Source organism: Strix uralensis, chromosome 4 (genome assembly GCF_047716275.1).
Source record: "Strix uralensis isolate ZFMK-TIS-50842 chromosome 4, bStrUra1, whole genome shotgun sequence".
Lineage (NCBI taxonomy): Eukaryota > Metazoa > Chordata > Aves > Strigiformes > Strigidae > Strix > Strix uralensis.
Window position 1 is genome coordinate 128,750,901 of NC_133975.1, and position 23,198 is coordinate 128,774,098.

The 23,198-nt window shown below is 45.1% G+C and overlaps 1 protein-coding gene across 8 annotated transcripts in view; it reads right to left on the reverse strand.

Annotated features, from left to right (window-relative positions):
- The window catches only part of FBXO34 (F-box protein 34), a 40,807-nt gene extending 21,694 nt beyond the window's left edge, over window positions 1-19,113 (reverse strand). For 4 of the 8 annotated variants that reach the window (XM_074869144.1, XM_074869151.1, XM_074869139.1 and 1 more), the window contains exons 1-2: window positions 18,997-19,113; window positions 5,079-5,157 (exon numbers count right to left, since the gene is read on the reverse strand). The gene's annotated coding sequence lies outside the window, so the exon portion shown is untranslated. Of the gene's footprint in view, window positions 1-5,078; window positions 5,158-5,524; window positions 5,770-11,757; window positions 11,867-18,996 lie in introns of those variants that run through there. The other 4 variants (XM_074869140.1, XM_074869141.1, XM_074869149.1 and 1 more) reach the window with 4 other exon arrangements.
- Window positions 19,114-23,198: the final 4,085 nt, after the last annotated feature.

Below are 23,198 nucleotides of genomic sequence, written 5' to 3' on the forward strand. Positions count from 1 at the left end.
CTTTTCATGTTTCATCTTCAAAATTCAGTAGCATGGACCTACAACAGGACACCAGAAATAATTCTGGCTCAGTTCTTTCCAGGTTAATGACCGTTTTAGAAGTATCAACTTTTAGAAAAGTTCAGCTGAAAGTATCACATTTGGGTTTGCTTCATAACACTTTCAGACTTATTAACGCAAAAACAGCTTTATAAGCAAGACAGAAAAGGAAAAATATATGTATTGCTATCTCAGAATTCCCCACTGCTCCCCCACAGTACAATCAATATTCTCTTTTCAGGGTTTCCTCCTCTTGGACAAAATGGAGAAAATATGAATAAGAAACACCAAATCACCAGGAAACTAAGCAGAAAATAAGGTACCCACAACTGTGTTTTAAAAAGGATAATTTAAGTGAACCAGATTTTGAGCTGGGGATTGTTACTTTACTGTGAAAATACTCAGCACATTTTTAGGCTCCCCAGCGGAGCAGCTGGTGTGAGCACACCATCCAGCAGAAGACCATAACCTTACAAATCAAACATGAGAGCTCCAGAGCTCCTACTCACCACACTGGCTTTCGTCAAGAAATTGCTACCAAATCCCTCTCCCAAAAGCCAGCTGAAGTTTGCTAGCCTGAAAAATAAATGACTGAAGTAATCACCAAGCCCCATCAGCTTGTTCTCTCACCATTTAACATCTCTTACTAATTCTCTCTGAGCTTGCAGGAAATAGTTTCAAACAGCTCCCTCAAGAAAATGAGTTTCAAGCCTTAGTTTTTCCATTCCGAGCCATCCCTGCACTATTTCATAGCTCTGATAATTGTACCACTGACTAACCTCCAACTGGGAATAGCTGTTTTTATCATCACTATTAAAAACAGTCCCTCACACTGTTAGGAATCTGGAAACTTATTGTAGCCGCATCCCACCCTTCGGCCTCTCAAAACACTACAGAGCGATGAAACTATGTGCTGAAACCAGAGGATCCCCGCGCTGAACAACTCCTGTAATTCTGGGTAATCACAACTGCTTCCTAAGCAAAAGCAGCCATGAGGTTTGGTTATTGATTTTTGAGAGGCAAGTGGCATGAGACCTTAGAAAGTCAAAGCAAACATACTGGACTAGGAAAGTTAAAATTATTTTTAGAAACGTAGCAGTGATGTGCATGTTAAAAAGCCTCACGCATTCACCTAGTTTTTAGCCTTTGTGTTTTGTTTTTTTGAAAAGTAACAAGATTCATCTGCAGTTTTCCTTTCCTAAAACCACATTGTCTTGGTTTTTACACCTTAGCCAGAAGAATGACTGATGGCTCTCAGAGAAGTAACAAGATGCAAAAAAATAAGACCTGAAAGAAGAATGGATTTAAAAAACAGCTTTTAATTATCTGAAGGTACAGTTGCCAAGTAGACAGCAAAGAGGCTGTGCACCACATACAGATGGGAAAATTCCCCCAGGTTTATTTCACAGTCAATTACAGTGGATTAAGCTATTAGTAAGAGCAAAATATATTTTTTTTGGATGCAAGTTTCAACAACTTGAAAAATCACTGCCACTCATACTTTGATACATGGGATCAGCAATCTCTTATCACACTTCCAGTCATCACAGTCCATAAACACACCCTACAAGCAACCTCTCCCTCTTTTTTAATGCATCTTCTGTCATTATTTCCTTCTCAGGGAACGGTATCCCTCTTGGCTTCCTGCTTTAATTAGCATTTCATACATCCATGAAGATTTTTTTTTTTTATTGTTGTTAAAGAGAAGTATCTAACACCTCAAAACTCTTTTACACGGACCTTTGCACAAACTCACAGGTGCTTATATTACTCACCTCTGCGAGATGTCACCATACGAGGTATTTGTCAAACAGAAAAGCGTCGCGGCACTGAAGAGCGGCTTTCCAGGATCCCTGTCCTAAATACTGGGTATGCCTACTTTTGTTTGGTATTGTTTTGCTGATTAAGGGTACCAATTAAACTCAGACACCAGAGTGAAAAGAGTAGGTGTGTTTTACTGGTGATAAATAATGTAACAGAGTAATACAGAAAACATACAGTAAGAAAATACAGAATAGTGCACTTAAACCAAACAAATAGGAAAATACAGGGTAATGCATCAAATCATTACTACAGGAGAGAATAATGATTAAGAAAGACCCATCACCACTTGCACCCGTCACCATCATCCAGACCCGCAGGCACTGGGCAGCCCCGGTTGCAGCGAGGATTTGGAGAGCCTGTCCTGGCAAGTGGGAAGTCCTACACAGTGCATCCACCCATAGGTGAGGCTTCCAAAGTCACTGCAAGTGGGTCCAGCCCTATCTGCTAGAAATCAGCAAGCCAGAATAACTGGCACCTTTGTTTTGAGCAGAAAATATCTGGTTTCATTCTTCTGTTGGATTCCACCCAAAGCCTGGCCAGGGCTCGGGGTGGGAAAACCAAGGGAGTTTCTAACAAGACCGAATACTTGGGTTCTCAGCCTTGAACAAGGATGAGAAAGGAAAGTTGGATACATTCTCTCAGCATTTCATCCTCACTACTGATTATATTCTGTCTAAGCTGCATCTTTCACTAGTGAACATACATACTTCGTTAATGACTACATGCTAAGTTAGCAGCTTCAGCTCGGGGCCTGTTGTTCAGGCTTCAGTACTTCCAACACTTTAGCACTTTTTACATCAGCAAAGGTGGTTTGTTATAACCTAGCACAATACCTACTAGCACAATGGTTATCAGTTATAAAATATACAGGATTCATCTATAAGTCAACTCTGGCTTGGGCCTGTTGTCCAAGCCTTAGCACTTCAGGTACCAAGTTCCTTCTGCTGGCTGCGCTGCAAGAGCAAACTACGTGGATAGTCAAGTTTTTCCCCACCTCCAAAAACATCTGTTCCTTTTCTAAGTTCTCCCGACTTCCTTCCCCTTTACCGTATCACAAAGTCTCTCTTTTTAGCAAGGCTGCCTTCTTGATAGTCCATCACCAGTATCTTCTTGTCCGCTGCAGAGCAGCGTGAATCACTGAATCTTGCACAGCTTCCAGTCCTTTCAGCTCAAGGCCAGGCACTGAATCCAAGCATCCTGATTTAGAGAGCAGGTTGTTAAACTCCCTCCCTGCCTCTTTTTTAACACTCTACAGCTTCCTGTCCTGGGAGGCAACCAAACTGCTATAAGAAATGCCAGTTTCTGTTAAATATCCTCAATTCCTGTGACACTGAACATTTAAAACAATAACATTACTTCCAGATCTTGTGCTATAACTGCTTTTATTCCACAAAGTGCAGAGATGAGCAAAAATTACTTCAGCACGAAGGAGTTTTAGTTGGTTATTTGCTGAATCCCACAGCATTTCAAGTTAACATTCAGGCTTGGCACGACCAACCATCCGCTCAAACACACAGCACAATGTCACCCCTCAAAACCCCACTGTTCAACCTAAAGGCACTTTTTTTTTTTTTATTTTAAGGGTGCGTCAGCTGCTAACTGAAAGTGGGAATGCTTCATTTAGCACACACACTTGTTAAACTGCTCACAGCATGCAAATAAAATACCGCATTGTGCAAAAGTCATTCAGTCTCCTCATCCGTAGATATGAGCAATGGAACCGCGTCCAGGAAAGAGAAACTTGGAACAACATGCAAATATTTCAGTCCCTTATTCCCAATATTCACATACTATGCTAAAGCCCACATCCCTATCATGCTGAGGGGTGACCATGTTGAGACTCTGCTGTACGTAAGGGGGGGGGGGGGGGGGGGGGAAACAACCATTATCTGTCTTGCCCCTGTACTGCACCCTTTTATTTGTAGTTATTACTGCAAACTGCTTTTTTTTCCAGACAATGGTTGTGTTATTATAGGTACCTTCATGCCGTGCCAAAGCACATACACACAGCAATTCTGAACAATCAGCCTTGTTTTCATGGGAGCAAAGGTTGCAGCCAAATGAAATGGGTGGAGATCACATTAAACAATCTTGGAATCTGCTAATAGGATATAGGAAAATGTGACCATAATGCAGATGCAGAGTTCCCCTTTCACCCTCCAATGTTATGGATAAAATAAAAGCTTTGGAAAACCAATTAAACTGTTTGAACAACATTAAGCAAGTCGAAGTGTTCTCAGCATGCTTACAAGACCACTGAGAAGTTCTTTAAAATTAAAACAAGTGCCCTTTCAAAGCTCTGAAACCAAAGAGCAAGTTTCCCCTCCCCAGAACACCACCTGTTTAAAAGATATAGGATACCTGCAAGACGTCTGCTTATCCGTGGTAAAGAGAAGCTCACCACGACGACTGTTCCTGTCTTAAAAGACATGATCAGCCCCTCCTCTGCCTAAGAGGGGAATTTTCATACCAAAGCACCTTGCTTGGTCAGCTGTAACCTGCATTCCCCTTGTTTGCTTTTGAGATGTGCATTAGTCAGCTTTCTCCTTCACAAATGTGATCGTGCCTCTGCATGATCATACACTGAAGTCATGTCCTTGAGTCTGTGACATCAGTCTGTTGCCACGGTAACGTACAGGGCAGTCCAAAATTCAGTATTATGGCATCACTGCGGGATCAGACAGCAGAGCAAGCCAACACCTGAGAGCTGGTTAATGCAGCACAAACAGCCAAGGCATTTCAATCTAATGTTAAAGTGTAACTGCACTTTATCCTGATGTTCTTCATAAATACAGCTAGAACGCTCTCGACAAAAGAGACGATCCAGAAGGTCATTAAGTTGAAGACAAACAGGCAAGCCATCATGCGTCACTAAAAAAGAAGGTCAATATGTTTCCAAAGATGGCCACCAAGTACGAAGAAAGCTTAGTTCGGCTCTGAATAGAAACCACCATCTGTTCCTAAGACAACACCAGACCTGCCTGAAGAGATCGTTCCCAGAGAAACAGGGATGGCCCCTTGGCACCCCAGATCAAGTGCTGGGTTGCACATGGTTTTTCTGGAAATCAGAGACCGGAGTGTCACAGCACTGTCACCCTTTTGGAAGAGATAGCATTACATAACACATGGTTCTTCAATTTCGAGCTTAGAAGCAAAGATCAGTGCAACATTCACCCAACCTATAGCAAAGCCATGTAGTGAAAAAAGGGTGGTACCTTCAAAGAGCTGTTATTCCATGTAGGGTTAGACATTACAGTTCTGTAGGTTCCTTGTACACTCATGAGAATGGCATTTCTGAAGAGCAAAAGGGAAGGAAAAAGGAAATTAGTTACACATTAACGGTGTCACAACTACCAACCAGCTCTTAAAACCCAAAAGATCCGGTTTGCCCAGTGCAAAGGGCAGGCAGGAACAACAATCAATGTGTTGCTGACATGTGGAGCACCACCAATTCAAGCAGGTCTTCAGTGCCAACTGACCAAGTACACCCCAAAAAGACTCCAGCAAACTACAGTCGAAGGCGGCTGCTCCGCCACAAGGAAAAGTCCTGCTGGGTGGCTGGGCAGAAGCTGCTTTGTCATCGCAGCAGCCCAGGCTGCAGGGACAGCAAAAAGGAGAGACCACAAAGCTCTCCATCGCCGTGATGGACCCCCTTCTTTACCCGTTCCTCCATTCTCATCAAGCACACACATTTAGGGGTCTGCGTGTGGATTCCCAGTCGCTGCTCTAACACCCAAATTCCTCAAGACCCTCGAGTGCCATCACTTTTGCATGTTAAGCTTCCGTGTGAACCCAGCCACTCCCTGTACACTTGACTAGTTTCAGTTCACCTCCTTCCGCTTTCTCTTATGAATCCACGCGTCTCCTATAACTCACTCAACACTTCCTTCTGCAAAGCTGACCTCCATCCTTCCTATAACCTCAGACGCACCCACAATTTCTTAACAGTGCCATTAACAAGCTGCAGGCACAACAAGGAACATTTCATGTTCTCCACACAGATGTAACCCTCACCCTCTCCTAACCCCTCCACCCAGGTCCCTGGCTATAATTACCCCATCCCTCGTTATCTAATACCCAACACAAGCCTCAGGGCTGGGAACCACTGTTTATTTCTCTGCAATGCCACACACCCCAGTGGTATTGTATAAATAAATTCCACAACCTGTTTGAGCCTGAGCTTGATTCAGACCTGAATTAGACCAGTTTCTAAATGACTGCTGCAGATACCTTCACTTGTTCCCTGCTCACTTTCGCAACACCAGCTTACGCAATCAGTCACCACAGGCAGCTCCAGCACCAAACATCACGACAGCTAATTGCTTCTGTGGACCACAACTGCAGAGAAAACAAAATTTAAATCCCTCTGCTTTTAAATACAAATTGCAAATTATAGAGGGAAGAAGAGACAGGCAAGAGGCACACTGCTCTCAGCATGAGGACACCTGAATGACAAGTTCCACGTGCCAATGTCACCTCTCAGCCACCAAAGCATCCTGGCTTTGCCCCAGCCTCAGCTCTTAAACACCCAGCAGTTGTAAGCCTGAAGTACCGTGGGGGCTGAGATTCTGGAGGCAATTTTAAGCCAAACAGATTTCAGAGCAAAATAAAGCCAGCAGGCTTCATCTCCATGGAGCTCCTGCAACATAACATAGGCTGAACAAGTTACTCAGGGCAGAGGTCTTTCTTATTAACTACCTAGTAAATTCAGATTAAAGTCGGACAGCTTTTTCCCCTCCCTCGCATAAAGATCAGATGCTATCCAGCCCCGAGGAATCAATCCAGCTTCTGCAATAAGGAAAACTTGCTCACAGCTACATGACACCACACACAATCTACAGGATTGCAGCCCTTCAGGTACTCATTAAACTTTTTCCCTAGAAAAAGTCTCCAGTACTGGATCATTTGCCTTCAATACATTTTCTACAGTCAAAATGGACCATAACTGAGCACTGGATATTGAAGCACACGAGTAGCTCCAGTGTACCCATCCCAGCTCACGAAGACCTGTGGACACTCATCAACTACCCTCCCAGTCACGTGTGCTGATTCAAGCAACCGTACGTTGCTTCAGAGGGGCGATCAAACCCCCAAGCCAGACACAACAAAGAGAGGAAGGAAGTACTGAGGCACACTTCAACCATTAAGAGGTAAATAAAGGCCAGAGAAGAGCCAAGGCTGGGTGGCTGTCGTGGAAGCTTGTTAACTAATTCAAGAGGAGAAGCGGAGCGTGGGGAAGGCAACTTCACCATCCCAAATAGCCACAAGAGCCTCGTCAACTTGCGCAGACCCAAGGGCAATTCCAAAATACTAGAGCGCAGCGCTGGGAAGGCAAGTAGACCATTTTGAGATGTAGGATTAGCTTTTTTTACTGGAGAAATGGAACACAACCACACACAACCATTCAGCAACTAACAAAGCAGAACCCAGCACTGTGGGTTTGAGACATCTGTGAGAGACACCATTTTGTCAGCCAGCAGTCCGCCTCAGCACAAAAGATGCAAAGCTCTTGCTCTAAGCAACAGTGCTTGCCTTCCCCACAAGCATACGGGTTGGAGGAGCTTTGCCCACTCGAAGGAAGGAGCTGTGCTTTGCAGACCCTTCCTCTGACCAGCTACATATTTTCACAGGAATAAAGTGTTTTTCCCTCTATACGAATAAATACCTCCTTAAAAAAAGGTGATGCAGTTCATCTCATTAAAAGAACCCATATTGTTCTTATCAAAGCATGGATCCACTCCAGTGCACGATGCACAGGCTAGTTTGCAAAGCATGTTTGGGTCTTTCCCTCTGAAAGTCACTCTATAAATGCAAGACCCAACTAAGGGGCCTCAGACTCTTTAATTCTTTGAAATTCACCATCACTTCACCTGAAGTTATTCCAAGAGCTTAATGCTGCAATTGGATCCATACTGAATCGCTCTACATGATCAACCCCACTGGCCCAGTTACAACCAACACAACCAAGCCCAAACGCACAAAAACTATCAACATTTTAAAAGTGTATCGTATTTTCTTTCCCCAAGACGTTTTACCTGTCAACAACTATCTGTCTTAGTGGGTTACCATCCTCCCATCACCCTGACTTGAGTTACTGTGCTTACAGCAAAAAGCAGCGAGAGCCAAGAGCACTCTGCCTGGAGTCCAAGCAGAGCCTGCAAGAACAGACCCCCTTTGGGGCAGTGACAGTTGAGATCGATTTAATGCAAAAACAAACTACTTTTCCATTCAAGTCAAAATAAGAGACAAAGAATTGCATGTGGCTCAGACTGCAGAGTCAGCTGTCTTTTTAGGAATAGATCAGATTTAACAGTTCTATGGCAGCCCAGAAAAAGTTTGCCTGACAAGAGTTTAAGTTTTGCCCAGTACTATGCTACACAAAATCCAGACACTTGTCTACGGTGCTCACACGGCCTTAAGCCAGTACCTCACAATCAGCATCTTTCAGAAACATCAGTTCCAAGAAGGCATTTTATCAGGATTCAGCCTGATGTATGAATGAGCTTTTATTCCATTTCAAAGAAAGACAAAAACCCGATCTGAAGCTCTGCCCAATAATTCTCTTCAGCATCATATGGGTTGCATATAACACCATTTCTACACTGGGGAACCAAAACTACGCAAATCTGCTACAGCCTCATCAACGTGACCACTCTCACCACAGGGACTCGTACGCTGAAGCAGCAGACGTGGTAGCAGAGGTGTGCTCAGGCTGTTTTACTTGACTATTCAGGGCCTAATGCAGACAGAGAAACTAATTAACATGTATCACTACGGAAAGGAAATACAATCTAAACGTTCATTGGTTTATATCTAAACCCTTTGAGACACCTAACGTCAAAGCTAAACAGATCTTCACCTGGCAAAGCACTTGGAAAACCTTCAACTGAAGTTGCCAGTTAAGGGAATGCAGTATTTTAGGGTATTTTTGCTACATACGCTGGGGACACGCCTCTAACACGCACAAAGCCCAGAGAAGCATCATGACAACTGCAAAAACAACTCTATCCTGGCTAACATTCATGTAACAAAATTACAGTTTCACTCCAGGGAAAAAGGAAAAAGCACTTAAGTTTTGTTTAGATTAAAGTGCTGCAAGCCACGCCACTTATCTGCTATCAGAGCAGATTGCAGGGCTGCTCCAATGATTATTCAGTAATGAAGTAACTGAAATTGGAAGGTATGCAATTAGTCCCATCTCCTCCTCCTCTAAAAAGGAAAAAAACAGCACAGACGTTATCACCTCTCCCTCTAGCTCTGCTACCCTCATCACTTAAAATACCTACAAAGCAAAGTAGGGCTGTCGCTTACAAGCTGCTAATAAGCCTGGCTTGGCCCTGACTGGCAGCAAAGGTGATATTCTCAGCATCTCCCCAGAAGAAAGTTACTAGTTTACTTAATGGGATGTTTTCTCAAGTACCCACACAGGCATATATTAAGCTTAACAACATGCCTGCATTTAGCTTATTCCAGTAAAAGCACACCACTTTTCAGAGGAAAAAAGCACTGCTGTTCCTACTAGCTTTAAGTTAAAGCATCTCTCACTAATCCTCCTGGGCACCACTGTGAATATATTAAACTCAGGACACAGGTATCACTTGCTGGCACTGTCTAGTTTTACTGACTTCAGCTTGAAAACACTGGCTCATTTTACCTGAGCAATTTGCACCCTACCTTCCCTTAAAGAATTGCACTTTATGTTTGTAAACTGATATATGCAGCTTCTTCCATAACTGTGGCCAATATATGGAAGACACAGAAAGGTCCCCAGACACCCCAAAGCCAAATGGCACCTCACAGTATATCCCTGCTTCCAAACTGCAATTCTGATAAAATATACGTTGATGTTTATTCATGTGCAAAAGCTCACTCATCCTCCCCTCCACCCCAGCGATACCAGTTGGTCTAATTAAAGACATGCCTTCTCCCAACAGCCTCTGCCTCGCATATACCCCAGTAAAGTTTCTCTCTCTGTGATCACAGGCTTCTACATTTACTTTAAAAAAAATAATCTCTAGGCTTCTGCAAATGGAAAGCAGCCTGACAAGACTCCTCCGTCCTTAACTGCCTTTGTTCTGCCCAGACAGCCACCTGAAAAAAAACAATTCCTCACTGGTATGCTGTGACCCAAGTAACACAAGGGAGGGCTCGGGGACAGGGGGGATTCCCCTAGACCTAGAAAGAGTTTCAAAAAAACCCACAAACTTACAACCAATATTAATGCAACTAGCAACATCAACGAACTTGCTCTGTATAGCTCCACTACAGATGCAACAATTTTACACTCAGAATCTAAGTTCCTTGACTTTTTTCTGAGTTAAATTCTTCCCAACCTCTTAAAAATGTTTTCCCAAAGATGACTGGACACTCTGGTGCCTTTGCTTCCTTGGATTCAGTCAGGCCAGGGCTGAAGCTGTGTAAACTTCACAAAATCCATACACAACCCTTCCCTCACTGGCTACATCTACAGATCCAAGAGAGGAAAAAGGGGGGGGGGGGAAACAAACACTTTTAAGGTGAGAAGAGTATGCAGAATGCTGCAGAGGCATTTGCTACAAAGGTATGTGAACTACTACCATTTAGCCCACAGCCTACAGCTGACACATCAGCGGACACCATTTTAACAATCCCATAAGCTGTTAAGGCCTAATAAAGCAATCATAAGGAAAACTGGTTTAGTCCACTGTTGGTGGCATCCCATGCACCATCCACGGAGAGAGCGTGACTCAAACTGCTCTGAGCTCCCATTTGCAGCACAGGCTGCAAAGCTGCATTAAAAGAGAATTCCCAGTAACTTGTACCAAAGCCACGTCTCCAACTGCTTCTGCTGGGAGACCAATTCAAAGCGCGTTATTATACATTTTAATATGACTACATCTGCAGTCCCACTGCATCTAAAAAAAAATCCATAAGCATTCTAAGAGAAACACAGGGATTTTTTTTTTTTTTAACACCACCATGGAAGATGGATTCGTTGCTATCAGTAATCCTCCCACAGCCCGAATTTCAGAAGTGATGGCAGATTTACTTAGATTTGAGACGCATAAACAAGCACTCGTTGCATCACTTCATTCATGTGTTTATTAAGATAAAGTTTACCTCTTTTTTTTAATGAGGTGAGTGCCATCCTTCTTTAGAGAGGAAATTAAATGAAAACAAAAAAAAGGCAAGAAAAGCCTGTCCCACACTCAATGGCAAGCTCTGGTGCTGGGATGGTTAAATTGAGGTCTAGAACCCCATTTCCAGAGGACAGGCTTTCCTTAAAGGGTGTTTTTAGAGTTCATTTACCAAGTCTCTGACATTTGTCTCAAGCTACCATGCCTTGCACGCCCTGACTGTTCAGCAGTGGATTGCCGAGGGCACACACGTCCTGCACAGGGACAGCTCTCCTCTCCCCAGGACAGGACATGTGCAGGCACTCAGGAAGGGAAATGAGTGAGAAAAGTCGCAGTCAGCGTGACAGGCAGCACAATACCAAAGCAAGCGCAGCCTAACAGCAGGAGAATAAGGGGTAGTTTTGCATATATGTTTACAGGGAGCTTCTCTCGACCTCAGGAGTCAAGACAGGAGGAAGCACAAAAGGTTTGAAGACATAAATACATTAAGACCACAGTCCCAACGCCAGAGTGGAGGCTTCATGATGGAAAAGATTTTTACGCTTCGCAGTAAAGGCTTACGTGAGGCAAAGTTCAGAACAAAGACCTCAATGAAGAGCTTTATAAATCAAAAGGGAACTGGGTTGCCTCTGGAAGCACATGAGCTGGTGAACCCCATGTCCAAACTCTTTTTTAAAATATAGCCTCCAGTATGACACATTGCAGAAAGCCAAACCACAGGCACAAGCCATGAGTTAGTCTTTGAAGTTTAGATACAACAGAAAAGTGTTTCACCTACCTAGATGCAGAGGGATAGCTGCTGCCTTTGATGGTACAAGAAATTTTGGTCTTAAACTGCCCAAGGACTTCAAATTGCTTGCTGGGCTGCAGAGTGGTAACGCTCAAGCCTACACATACACACAAACATAATTATGCCTGGTCTAGACTTAGGAGGGGAAAAAAAAAATAAAAATCTTTTCAGTGATGCTAGCATGCAAAGAAAAGAATAGCATGTACAAAGAAATCTCCAGAGTGATTATGAACAAGACTTTATGCTTGGCTTTCTGCCAATTAGAGAGGAATTAAAAAGCCCAGCAATATAACCCCGTTCATCCCAAGGAAGAAACTGCATTCTTAAGTGATCAACGGAGAAAGAAGGAGGAGGAAAGAGGGACAAAGACACGGGACTGCAGTTGCCCACAGCAAAATAGGAAGTTTCTGATCGTACTGAGACAGAACGCGGGCTAACACCGTAACGCAGAAAGAATAGTTCAGATTAAGTTAATCCAGTCTATTGCGTCCAAAAGAAAATTAGCTGGTAAATAATAGCATTCCAATAAAGCAGACAGTATTTTTACTATAAAATTCCAACCGTTTTAATATTTTACAGATTATACGCCTCCACTGACTGCCAACCAGCAAAATCAGTAAAAGGAGGAGGTCACAAGTAAAGCAAACCAAGTGGAAAAAGCATTACTAAAGACCTTGAGAAGCTGAAAATGTGTCAAAACCCAGCCTTTTACTTAGAGAGAACATTCAGTAGCTATCAGCAATGATGATTTTATATCCAACATCTTTGGAAGTTAAGAATTCATACCATGAGAGCAGCTTTTAGCAGAATCAGGACCAGACTTGACATGCCCCAGTTTCCCCAAGGTTACTTTGTGAAAACCATCTACACTTAAAGTATTTCAAGTGCTCTTCTCACACTGCAGAAGAGTGACCAAAACCTAACTTCTCATTTTACTGGTTTAGCATTCGTTTTACAAGAATTTAATTTCAACACTTTGTTTGAATGACAGAAGGAATTTTGTGTAAGATTGCAGGTTGAAAGCTGCTGGAAATGGCAGAAAGCTGCTGATATAGATATAGATATATAAAGTCATTACAAGGAAAGGAAAAAAAAAAGTTACAGAAGCTCACTAAATCAAAGCTTGTAAAACACCAAAACCACAAAATGAACTAGAAGTAGCTTAGGAGTTGCTAGGGATGTTTAAAGTTAATAAAATGCTAAATTAAATGGCTGCCGCTTTGGTTTGCCAAAAAATTATGCAAATTTCCAAAGTTCATACATAGTAATTAGCACAGCAAAAAGCAGGTCCCAAATAAGCGATGAAGTTAGCCTCGCTCTTATTTTTCCAGCAGATGGAATTAGCTGCGTGTGAAGTTATTTTTTGCAATTGGAGATTAAACATATTATCCTGAATATCAATTCTGCAAGTACAGCACATTGGATACATGCATACATGATATCAGGAATATGCAAAAGCCAGTCCGAATCCTCTTCTTCCATCATTCTAAACAGGACACTAAAGAGGCTGGGGGAGGGTTTACATATTTAAGACTTCATTTTTCAAACCGATTGACTATCAGCTGACAATTTAGCTGAAACAAGTTCTCTCAAAGTACATTAGTGTTAATAGTCCAAACAGGTTTTTCCAAAGAAAAATGTCTGCCTTGACTAAAAATACATCCTCTTGATGTGCTAATTGAGAGATCACAAAAAGTCATCCCAATTGCAAGTTCAAACAACGTGCCTAAACTGAAAGTCTCCAGTTTTTGCCCATTACTTCCCCAAAACCTGGTTTACAGGCGTATCCATCGCATATTGTGTATCACTTACTGACACACAAATCCGCCTTTTCCATTCCTATTACTGATTTACCACTTCATGCTTTAAAAGATACAGCCTTCTCCTAAACCCTGCAATTCTTAAGCTACCTGCAGCAATGCGCTGAGCGACGGCTGAACCTCACGCGTGCCCTTGACCAAAATCCTCCACCTGCGTTCCACATACTGAATTTAGTTTCTCTTAAGCACTCGAGCCAAGAGCTGCCCCAGTATAGCAAGTTAGTCTCAAAGACATTGAAAGACCCAGTAACTTTTCTCAGTTGTTTGCCTGCCTTAACTTTGGTATTCATACCATGCTTATAGAAGCATGATACATAAAGATGTATGTCAGTGCATGCACCCAGTTTAGGGGGCACCCACCTCGGAGCATCCAACCTCCTACTGCGAGCATCAACAGATGTGAGTCCTGAGAAGGTGCAGGGAGGTCAACCAAAACCACGTTACTGCACTGATCATGAAGAGAGAGGATAGGTTTCTTCTTGTGCAGTACAGGCACCAGCTTCCAAACACAAAACTGCTGAAAGAAGTGAAAACAAGCCACAAGTCTTGCTACACAAACATTGCTTTATAGCTCCAAGTAGCCCAGAAAAGGTTTCCAGAACCTGTGTGTGCTACAAAAAGCACCCAAAAACTACATAATCAAAAGGAACATAGCAAGAGGAAAGTAAAGTTTAACTTTAATTTAAAAGTCAAGTAACACATTTAATACTATTAACCAAAGTTGTGGAAATTAAAAGTAGATGTACTGAAAGCAGTAGAAACCCTGCCCGAAACAAAATGAGAATTCTCATACAAAAATACTTCTGTGGCCAAATGAAATACTGAGTTTAAGTAAGAAAGCAAGCACTTACACCTATCGTGCTCTTTTTTTCCCCCCGCTTCTCAACTAGGGAGTCTCCTTTATCTCAAAGCAATCAAAAGAAAACACTTCGATTTTTAAAGCGAGAAAAGCTGCAGAAATGAAAACCCTGTCTGGCACGAACAAATAATATTTGAGAAATCAAAAGAAGATTCTCCAAGTTAGAGGAAGGATGAAAACAGTTCTGAATAATTTACTTTGCATAGCCCAGTTCCTGCCAAAACATTTCCGTAAACCCCATGGTAGTTCAGATAATTTCCATTCTTAGAACAAAAAAAGCTAGATTGAACATTAGCAACATTAATTGTGTGATATGACCTGAATGATGCAAGAACAAGTAGTTAAGTGAACCACAACATCTGCTGAATTTTTAATCACTAGTTGTTTTGCTGCAAGGCAGAAGAACATTGTATATTAGGTTCCAAGCACTGTATGGAATGGCACATTAGGACAGCAAGGTTTGAACTGTCAAAAATTCAGCCTCCGTGCTACCTAAATGCCACTACTTTGCTATGAACTGTAGACACAGCAGCTTCTAAAGCAGGGGTTTTTTTTAATCACATGGAAAAGAGCACCATTTCCTGCACCCCAAGATACCAGTCAGCCATTTCTGAATACGGTATTTATTTTTTAAAAGCTGACGTTTTCTTAACAGCCGTTTACACGTCCCTCTGTAGTGCATTTTCACTCTCAAAACAGCATTAAGTAGTCATGTGGCCACCCAGCAGCAACTCACCACGAAAAGAGGTAGTTGAACCTCCAACGTGTAGGAAGGTGATCTGTGTAAACGTTCATATTACCGCTGTACTGCAACAGGAGGTGCAACTGCACCTGAGCCCTATTTAATCCCTCTGCCTCTGATACCCATCGCAAAGACACTGCAGACACCCAGGTTTTACCAGGAACTGGCTGCCCAAGCGAGTATCCTTGATGCGAGTTGCACAAGCCCACCCTATACCTGTATCAGCCAGTCCTGCTGGGATTTCTCTCCATTTGATACTCAAAATAGCTAGATTAAAACCAACCACCATGCTGGCAGTGGTAAATACATCTCCAGTTACGCTTTAGGCATAAGACTGCAACAGCAGGATTAGCAAGTGATACAGCAGATATTCCCCTTTCACAACAACACAAAAAAGGGAAGTTATTTGGGGAATAAACACTAATTCCACAACTACACATGCAAACTCCAAATACAAATCCCACAACTACAGCCAGAATCAGCACCACGGGCAACTATCCTGATGCGTATTTCAGGAGTGAAAAGAAAGACATTAAAAAAAAGGACAACATTCATACATTAAAAGAAGTCTGTCATACTGACTTTAATAGATTCTAACTTTAATAAGCTAATAGAATCAAAACAGCTTAGAAAACAAAACCAGTAAAATATGGTACAAATAAAGACTGAGCAGCCACACATACCAAAACAGCATTCCTGTGCCCTCCTTACTGCAGAGCTTACAAAGCTGGGAAGTTGATCTCTAACCAGCAACTTCCACTAAACTAACATCGCCTTCAAAAGCCTAAATGTATGGATAGGAACATCTAGTAATAGATCTGATGACCAAACAGGCCACAAGAGCCAAAAAAAGCAGCAGACAGGGATGAGAGAGATGCATGCTTCCAAGGCTACATTATCTTTAATCATAGGCTTAGGACCAGTCCTATGTTTTCCTTAGAGACTCAACTATCGGTTGCGAGAAAAGCTGCTATCTTCTCTGAAACCAGGTATCAAACCTGCAGCGAGAATAATGAAATACGCCGATTCTGCTGGTAATAAAGCAACTGGCATTTGAGGATTATACCAAATTGCTTGTTTTGTTACGCTACAGGGCAGCAAGAAGTGAAAATAACATGTTATAACAAATGCGTTGATACCTGGAACCTCCGGGACAGTTAGTACCTAGGTAGTACCGTGTGTCCACTACACAGTATTCAACTTCACAGCACCAGGAATCGACCTTGGCACCTCTGTACCCCAAAACCGAAGCCCCTCCTGGCACAGGAACCACAAGCAGGTCTCTATGAACACAAGCTCTTGCTGCTATTCAAGCCAGTGGAGAGTTCACCAGCACTGTGGTACACATCTGCAGCACTCTACGAGACGAGCTTCCAATTTTAAGGAACACAGAAAGATGTTTTATACGCCTGTAAGAAAATGAGTTGCAGCTTAGTGCTTGACAAGTCACTCAGACTTCTTCACGATCCTTATCTAAATGGAGAAAAGATTTTAAAGAGCATTTAGTGCAAGTGAAACGTACACAGATTCCTCCTCAACCTCTGCTCATTCTCCAATTAAATATGAAAGAGACAACTTAGTCATACGGAGCGTGCAAGATGATTTTAAGACACTGGCATTAAATCAAATCCCACAACTTTTCACACCTATTAAAATGAAACTTTGTCATTAGAAGGGGAGATTTTGATAAGCGTAGTGCAATTAACAGACACCGTCTTTGTTACCAGGCTGCTCGTGATGAAGCCCAGGCTCCTTGACATTCCATTTCTTTCCCTCAAAGGCTCTGTGCTACAGCAAATTTATGGGTTTTTAGCATGTAAGAGGAGAATTGGGCACGTTACCTTCAAAACCAGTCAATAAGGCTCTTTCAGTCAGGCCCAGGGAAGGCGGGTGGCTGCTGGAAAGCAATACAAGGCGCTCCCTTCCCCCTCCCCTCAGGACCCAAAACCGCTGCATTCAAAACACTCCCATCCCCTGCAGCAAGGGATTAGCCATTTATTAAAAAGGAATCAAAACACTGTAAAAAGCTTCCAGTTAAGATTTCAAGGGGGAGACGAGACAAAAAAAAAAAAAACAAACCAACCCACAACCCCGCAACGCTGGTGCAACTGGAGTTGCATTAGGAATTTTTCTGGGCACTGAAGAACAAGTAGCTCAAACGTAAGCAGGATGTCATTTGTCTGGACGATGCTGATCAAACGGCTCAAAAGGAGAACAGAACTAGATTATTTTTTTTAGTCAGTCATTTTGCTGCCTCCACGCTAAGTAGTAGCAACATTAACTCCCTACAGGCATTTATGGGTTTAGACTTTGGACTTCCAAAACAACTGCCTATCTCCACACTTTTTTTTTTTTTTTGGCTCTTCTCTAGGGGTGACAGACAATTATAATGGCCAATTATGTAAAACCTTTCATCCGAGAAAACACGAAGCACTACGCAAACACTCATTAAGACTCACGACTCAAGCCTACGCCGGCGCTTAGCTGGTTCAAAGCTAGCTTGGATATCTCGAGCTACCAAAACTGGATAGCGAGAGCTATGGCATAGCCGAGATAGCATGCAGCACAGCAGGGTTAACCACTTGAGTATTTACACAGCTTCGCAGGCGGGTTTTACAGCCCGCAACAAACCCCGAGCTGCTGTCGTTGAGCTTTACAGCCCCATCCAACCTGGTTATTTAAAAGCAGAGCAGAGAGACGAACGCTGCAGTTGGGCGTTGTACAAAGCACCTCACAGGACAAGCGTTAGACCCGCTTGTCCAGCTGATACAGGGAGATTTTTTCCAACTGGAAGCCACGCAGCGCAAGTCAGTAACTTCAGCTTGCTGAAGAAATTAAAAGCTACGCTTATTGTTTCAAGTAAGGCCTTGGAGGAAGTAATTTTGAGAAGAAATCACTTCCACCGCAACTGTACTTTTAACCTTTCCTTAGGTTCTTACACCATCCCCACGTGAACACGTTATTAGAAGCGTTATCTACAATATCTAAGACGGAATAACGCTTTCTTCTCGGATCCCTCTTTATGTTTACCGAGCTTCACAATCCGTCTCTCTGAAAGGCACGGGGTAAGCCGTGCAGAAAAACACGATCAGGAAGCGACAGTACTCAGAAGATCAAAATTTGGGGGAAAATACGTGGATATTTTAAAGAAAAACCTTATGTGCTTGCCCACAGGCCCCCAAAGAGACCTCAAAAAGCAGGGGAATTAGGACGCCCCCCGCCCCTCAGCCACGCGTGGGCCGATCGCGTTATGCAACCGCTGGGGAGGAGAGATGCTCCGCGACCCGCGCGCCTGACCTCGGCCGTGGGGGGGGGCCGGGACCCAGCACCCACGGGGCGGTCCTGCCCCCCCCCCTCCCTCCCCAGCACGGGCTCACGCTGTCAGGCCCGCTGGGAGGCGGGAAGGCCACGGGAGCGCTGCCAGGGGAGCGGGTACAACGGGGAAAGCGCAATAACCCCCCACCCCTGGGCCGCCTCCGACACCCACGGGAGAAGGGTGCCGGCGCTTGAGGGGAAACACCGGGAATACAATCAAATAAACCCGAGAAGCGGCGGCCGGCGGCGGGGAGGCGCCGCACCGGGGGAGCGAGGAGGCCCGGGGCCCGGCGCCGCGCAGCCCCGTCCGGCGGGCGGCCAGCGGCCCCTCGGCGGCCCCCGAAGCCGCCATGGCCGGCCGGAGAGCGGGCGGTGGGTGCGGGGCCTGCTCGCCGCCCACCTGCCCGCCGCGGCGCCGAACCGAGCAGCCGCGCCCCCCCCCTCACCTCCCGGTCCCGGCCCCGGCCCCGGCCCCACCGCGAGAAGCCTACCCGGAGCGGGGCCGGCCGCGCTCCCGCGGGGCGGAGGGGCAGTCCCGGCGGCGGCGGGGAGCTCCGCGGAGCCGCCAGGCTGGGCTCGGCGCGGCCGGATCCCGCCTCCCGCGCCGCCCCCCCCCCGCACTCTGCTCCCAGCCGCGGCGGCGGGAGGGGCCGCGCCGGCAGCGCCAATCCGCGCCCGGGGCGGGGCGGGGCGGGACGGGCCCGGGCCCGCCGGGGAGGGCCGGGGTCCCGCCAGCCGCCCCCGCGCCGTGCCAGGCACCGGCCGCCCCGGGAGGGCACCGCCGAGCGCAGGGGCTCGGGGGCCCGACCTGGGGCCTCTCGGGTCTCCTCAGGGCTCGGACTTCTGCTCGCGGCCTCAGGCCCTGCCCGGGCCCGGAGCTCTCCGCAGGGCCTCCGCCGTCTCCTCAGATCGGGGCCAGGCCCGTGGGGTCCCGGCCGGCAGGTTCGAGGCCGGGGCCGTTTCGGGGCAGAGCCCGGTGCTGGGGACCGGCAGGGTCGAGGCCTCTCCGTAGTCCCCAGCGCAGCCTTGCTGGCCCCGGGCTTGGACCTTAGAGCTGGTGACTGTGAGGTTTAGTGACCAGCGTGGCACTGGAAGCAACAGGGGTGCCAGCTCCCAGCCCGCTGCATGGCACCAGCACCAATTTAATACAGTGATCACAGGCTAAAAATCTATACAGTCCTCTGCAGGAGGTCAAATAAACTCCATTTGATAGACCTTCTGGCTTTAAAATCTACTTAACTCCTGACCCCAGGGCCAAAAGAGCTGCTGGGAGGTTACTGGGAGTGGGAAGGGGTAGCCCTTCAGGGTAACTGGAACCCCACCAGCGCGGTGCCAGCCTTGACACCAAGCCTGTTTTGGCAGCGCTGCCTCCCCGGCATGATCATTAAATACCCTTTGCCGTCATATGTGCAGATGCTGCTCTCGACAGAGGAAAACATGAGTTCCTGGTGTAGATGTATCCTAGGAGGCACAGCTGCGCAGACCCTGGGCAACGGTTCGTCGGGCAAGCATCACCCCAGACATCATCTCTGGGCCGTCCTCACGAAGCCCTCAGCCTGCAGGGAGAAAGACAGGCACCAGAGAAATCCTCCAAAACCAAAGTTATTCAGAAGAAGAGGGAAATGCAAAGGGAAGGCGTTGGGAAAAGGGGAATTAAGCGCTGGTACCAGATGGTAGCTTGAGCCTAAGGGGTTCCTGCACGAAGGAGCCTTCCCCCTCCTCAAAAGAAGGTTTCAGGAGTTTGTTTCTGCTTAGAGGGAAGCAGGGGGGGATGCAGGTCCCCGTGGGGGAGCACAGGGTGACCAGGGTGAGAGCAGGGCTAGCAAACCGAAAATGCCTGGTTTCTCTGACCTACAGGAGGGCAGCAGCAAAGACAGTACTTACTCTGTGTAATGCAATACTCTGAGAAGATCCTTGAAACCGTTCTCAAGCTAAAAAGCAGTGTAAGTGTGTCAGCACAGCACTGTGCTGCAGCAGTCCTGACGAGGGGCAGAGCTAATTAGCCAAGGCACAGGATCACATTAACATGGCATCTCAGATGGCCGAGATGAATCTCCCAAAGTCTCTGGAGTCCTGGTTGACTACGGCCGTTATATACAAAGATGAAGAGAGGACTGGAGGGAAGACACAGGTAAAATGAGTTGCTGAAGGTCAAATATTGGATCAGTGACAGGATGGAAAACAGAACCTACAGTTCCTCATCCCTCCAGTACTTTCTCCTCTGGGCCGTAACAAAACCTCAGAACAACGGGATTTAGCTTGCTGCTGACACAGAAGCTTCATGTGTTCCAGGGGAAAATTCTGTATTTTGGTGTAGGACCATGGTGATTCGGTTGTGCACGTGGAAAAAAAAGCTATTTACTAGCATGGTACCACAGTCCAGTGACATACGCTGACACACAGGATAACGCTGGATGACTTAAAGGGGAGTGAAGTATGTGCCCTGTCATATTAGAAAAAGGCCCCACAATGGTACAGACCCAATCTTTTGTTTTAAGTCGATAAAGACAGCTAAATGCCATTTGCTGCTAAGTGACTTCTAATGATTAAATAACCTTTCTTCCCTCACCCCCCCAGGGCATTTAGTGATAATATAAGAAAGATTTTGCACATTGTTTAGCTTACATGGCCATCTGGCACTTTTGCATTTCAGGAGCCTTGAACATTAAAAAAAACAATAGATAAAGAAAACCAGTCCTATCTTATCAGAGACCTGGAGAAGTTTAACTCTGTCAGAGTACACAGGATTAACCAAGTTGTTACAGCTCTTTTATTGTTTCCATCTTAATTAACGGTCATATTCCTCAAAGCTTTCCGTTGTTGTACTCTCTAAACCAGGCTGTTCCTTATCACCTTTATATTTGCTTTAGCTGTGAAACACTTAACTCCAGCAGTTGCATCCAACTTCCATACGAGATGTTCTGCTTCTGGGCAATGGAGACAAAAAGGAGACTCAGGCTGAGAAAAAATACATATAGGTTTTAACCCACCCACCGCCCCAAAATAAAAAATTACTAGAAGTCTTGTCTAAGCTAGGGAAAAGGATGCCCCTTTTCAAATGAAAACACAATGGTCCTGGCCTAACTCAATTAGAAACCTACTTCACGCTGCTGAATCATCTGATACCACCAGACTAAGTGGTTTCTTCATCTGCTTTCGCTAAAAGGCATAAAAGTACAATTCACCCAAAGAAACCCTCTCCAGAAACCCTGGAAACAACAAAAAGTTTGGTCTCAACTCAGCAGTGGCTTATGGTTGAATCCAGCATTTGTTCTTGGGTTAATTCCTGCTCCCCTCTTCCCCATGGAAGAAAACCAAGGTGGTTTGAGTGTGTTTGGAAAGAAATGTAATTTCCTTAAGAATGTGGCTTCGGGCCTTGGAGGATGAAACCAGCTGCAGGATGCTTTCACCTGTAGTGCTAGAGCAGGTTTTTGACTGAAATCTGTTAACAGCATGGAACATTCGGTCTAAACGCACCGTAAATAACAGAGGATGTAAAGATATGCTGAGATAAAAACTACTCAGGCTTTGTTTCCAACTGTACTTTGCATTATAAGATTGCTAGTTTGCATTTTAGGCTACCTCCAGTGAAAGCTGGGAGCTTATAGATGTGTTACAACATCTTGCTGTTAGGTATCAGGCTGCCAGGGTGCAACAGAATACCCAGCGTCGGGTACCTCGCCTTTCTATTTATAGCCCCGAGAGTGTTAGACACCTCCCAAGGGCGAGTGGAAACTCCCACCTACCAAGCAGAGACCAGACCCGGTTGCAGGAAACATCAAACAAGGGGTGTATGAGACTTGCTTTGCATAGCCAGCGTGAGGTGTTTCCATCAGCTCTGGATCCTGGGCCCACACATCTGGGGTTTAGGAGTCTATAAGTGCTCTTTGAAGGAACAGAGCAAGGTTACCAATTTCTTTTTAACACCGTGGGCTGACGGGGTTGTGTTTGATGTTGTTTGTTGTATGTGCTAATCTAGGGGGTAGAGCAAATACCCAGGAAAGGGAGGATGCTCTCCAAGATCATCCTGGTGAGAGTCCAAATATCCATCTCTCATACCTGCTCAGGCCATACCCTCCTCCCAGCGTGCAGGCTGAGGCACTGGGGGTTTGGTGGGTGGCTGTTTCACACTCCTGTTAAAAATGTGCTGCTGTGCAAAGTGAAACCCAAAAAACAGAGCGAGAAAATGCAGCAGAAGGCTTAACCATCTTTCCTAGTTGTTGTAAGACAGGAATTTAGCTTGAATTTTCTGCTCCCAGAATTTGTTCTGTTTTTTAAACAAACTAGTGACCACTTCAGATGAAAAGAATAAGCGGAAGTGGAAATAACAGCCAATGTATCATAATAGTTTTGCTGCACAATACTTAAGAGGTTATCAATTAAATTTGGCAGAAGGACTACTCTGTGCCCTCTGCAGCATCATGCTGTGCTCCACAGACAGTAGTTTGTCTACAGAGGCTTTTCTTTGACTCCATGCAAGTGGCAAGTATGTCTCTCTGTGGGCTACAGCTTTAGAACGCCATTTGCCTGAACTTTCACCAAAAATATATTCAGAAATTGTAATTATTTCAGGGCTAAATTTGGGAATAGGTTTCCCTACGTGCTGCATACTTCAGTAAGGTGCATTTATGCAAGGCTGGGAAGAATGACCCTCACAAAGAACAATATCCCATGCGAACGAAGGAGGAGTAGA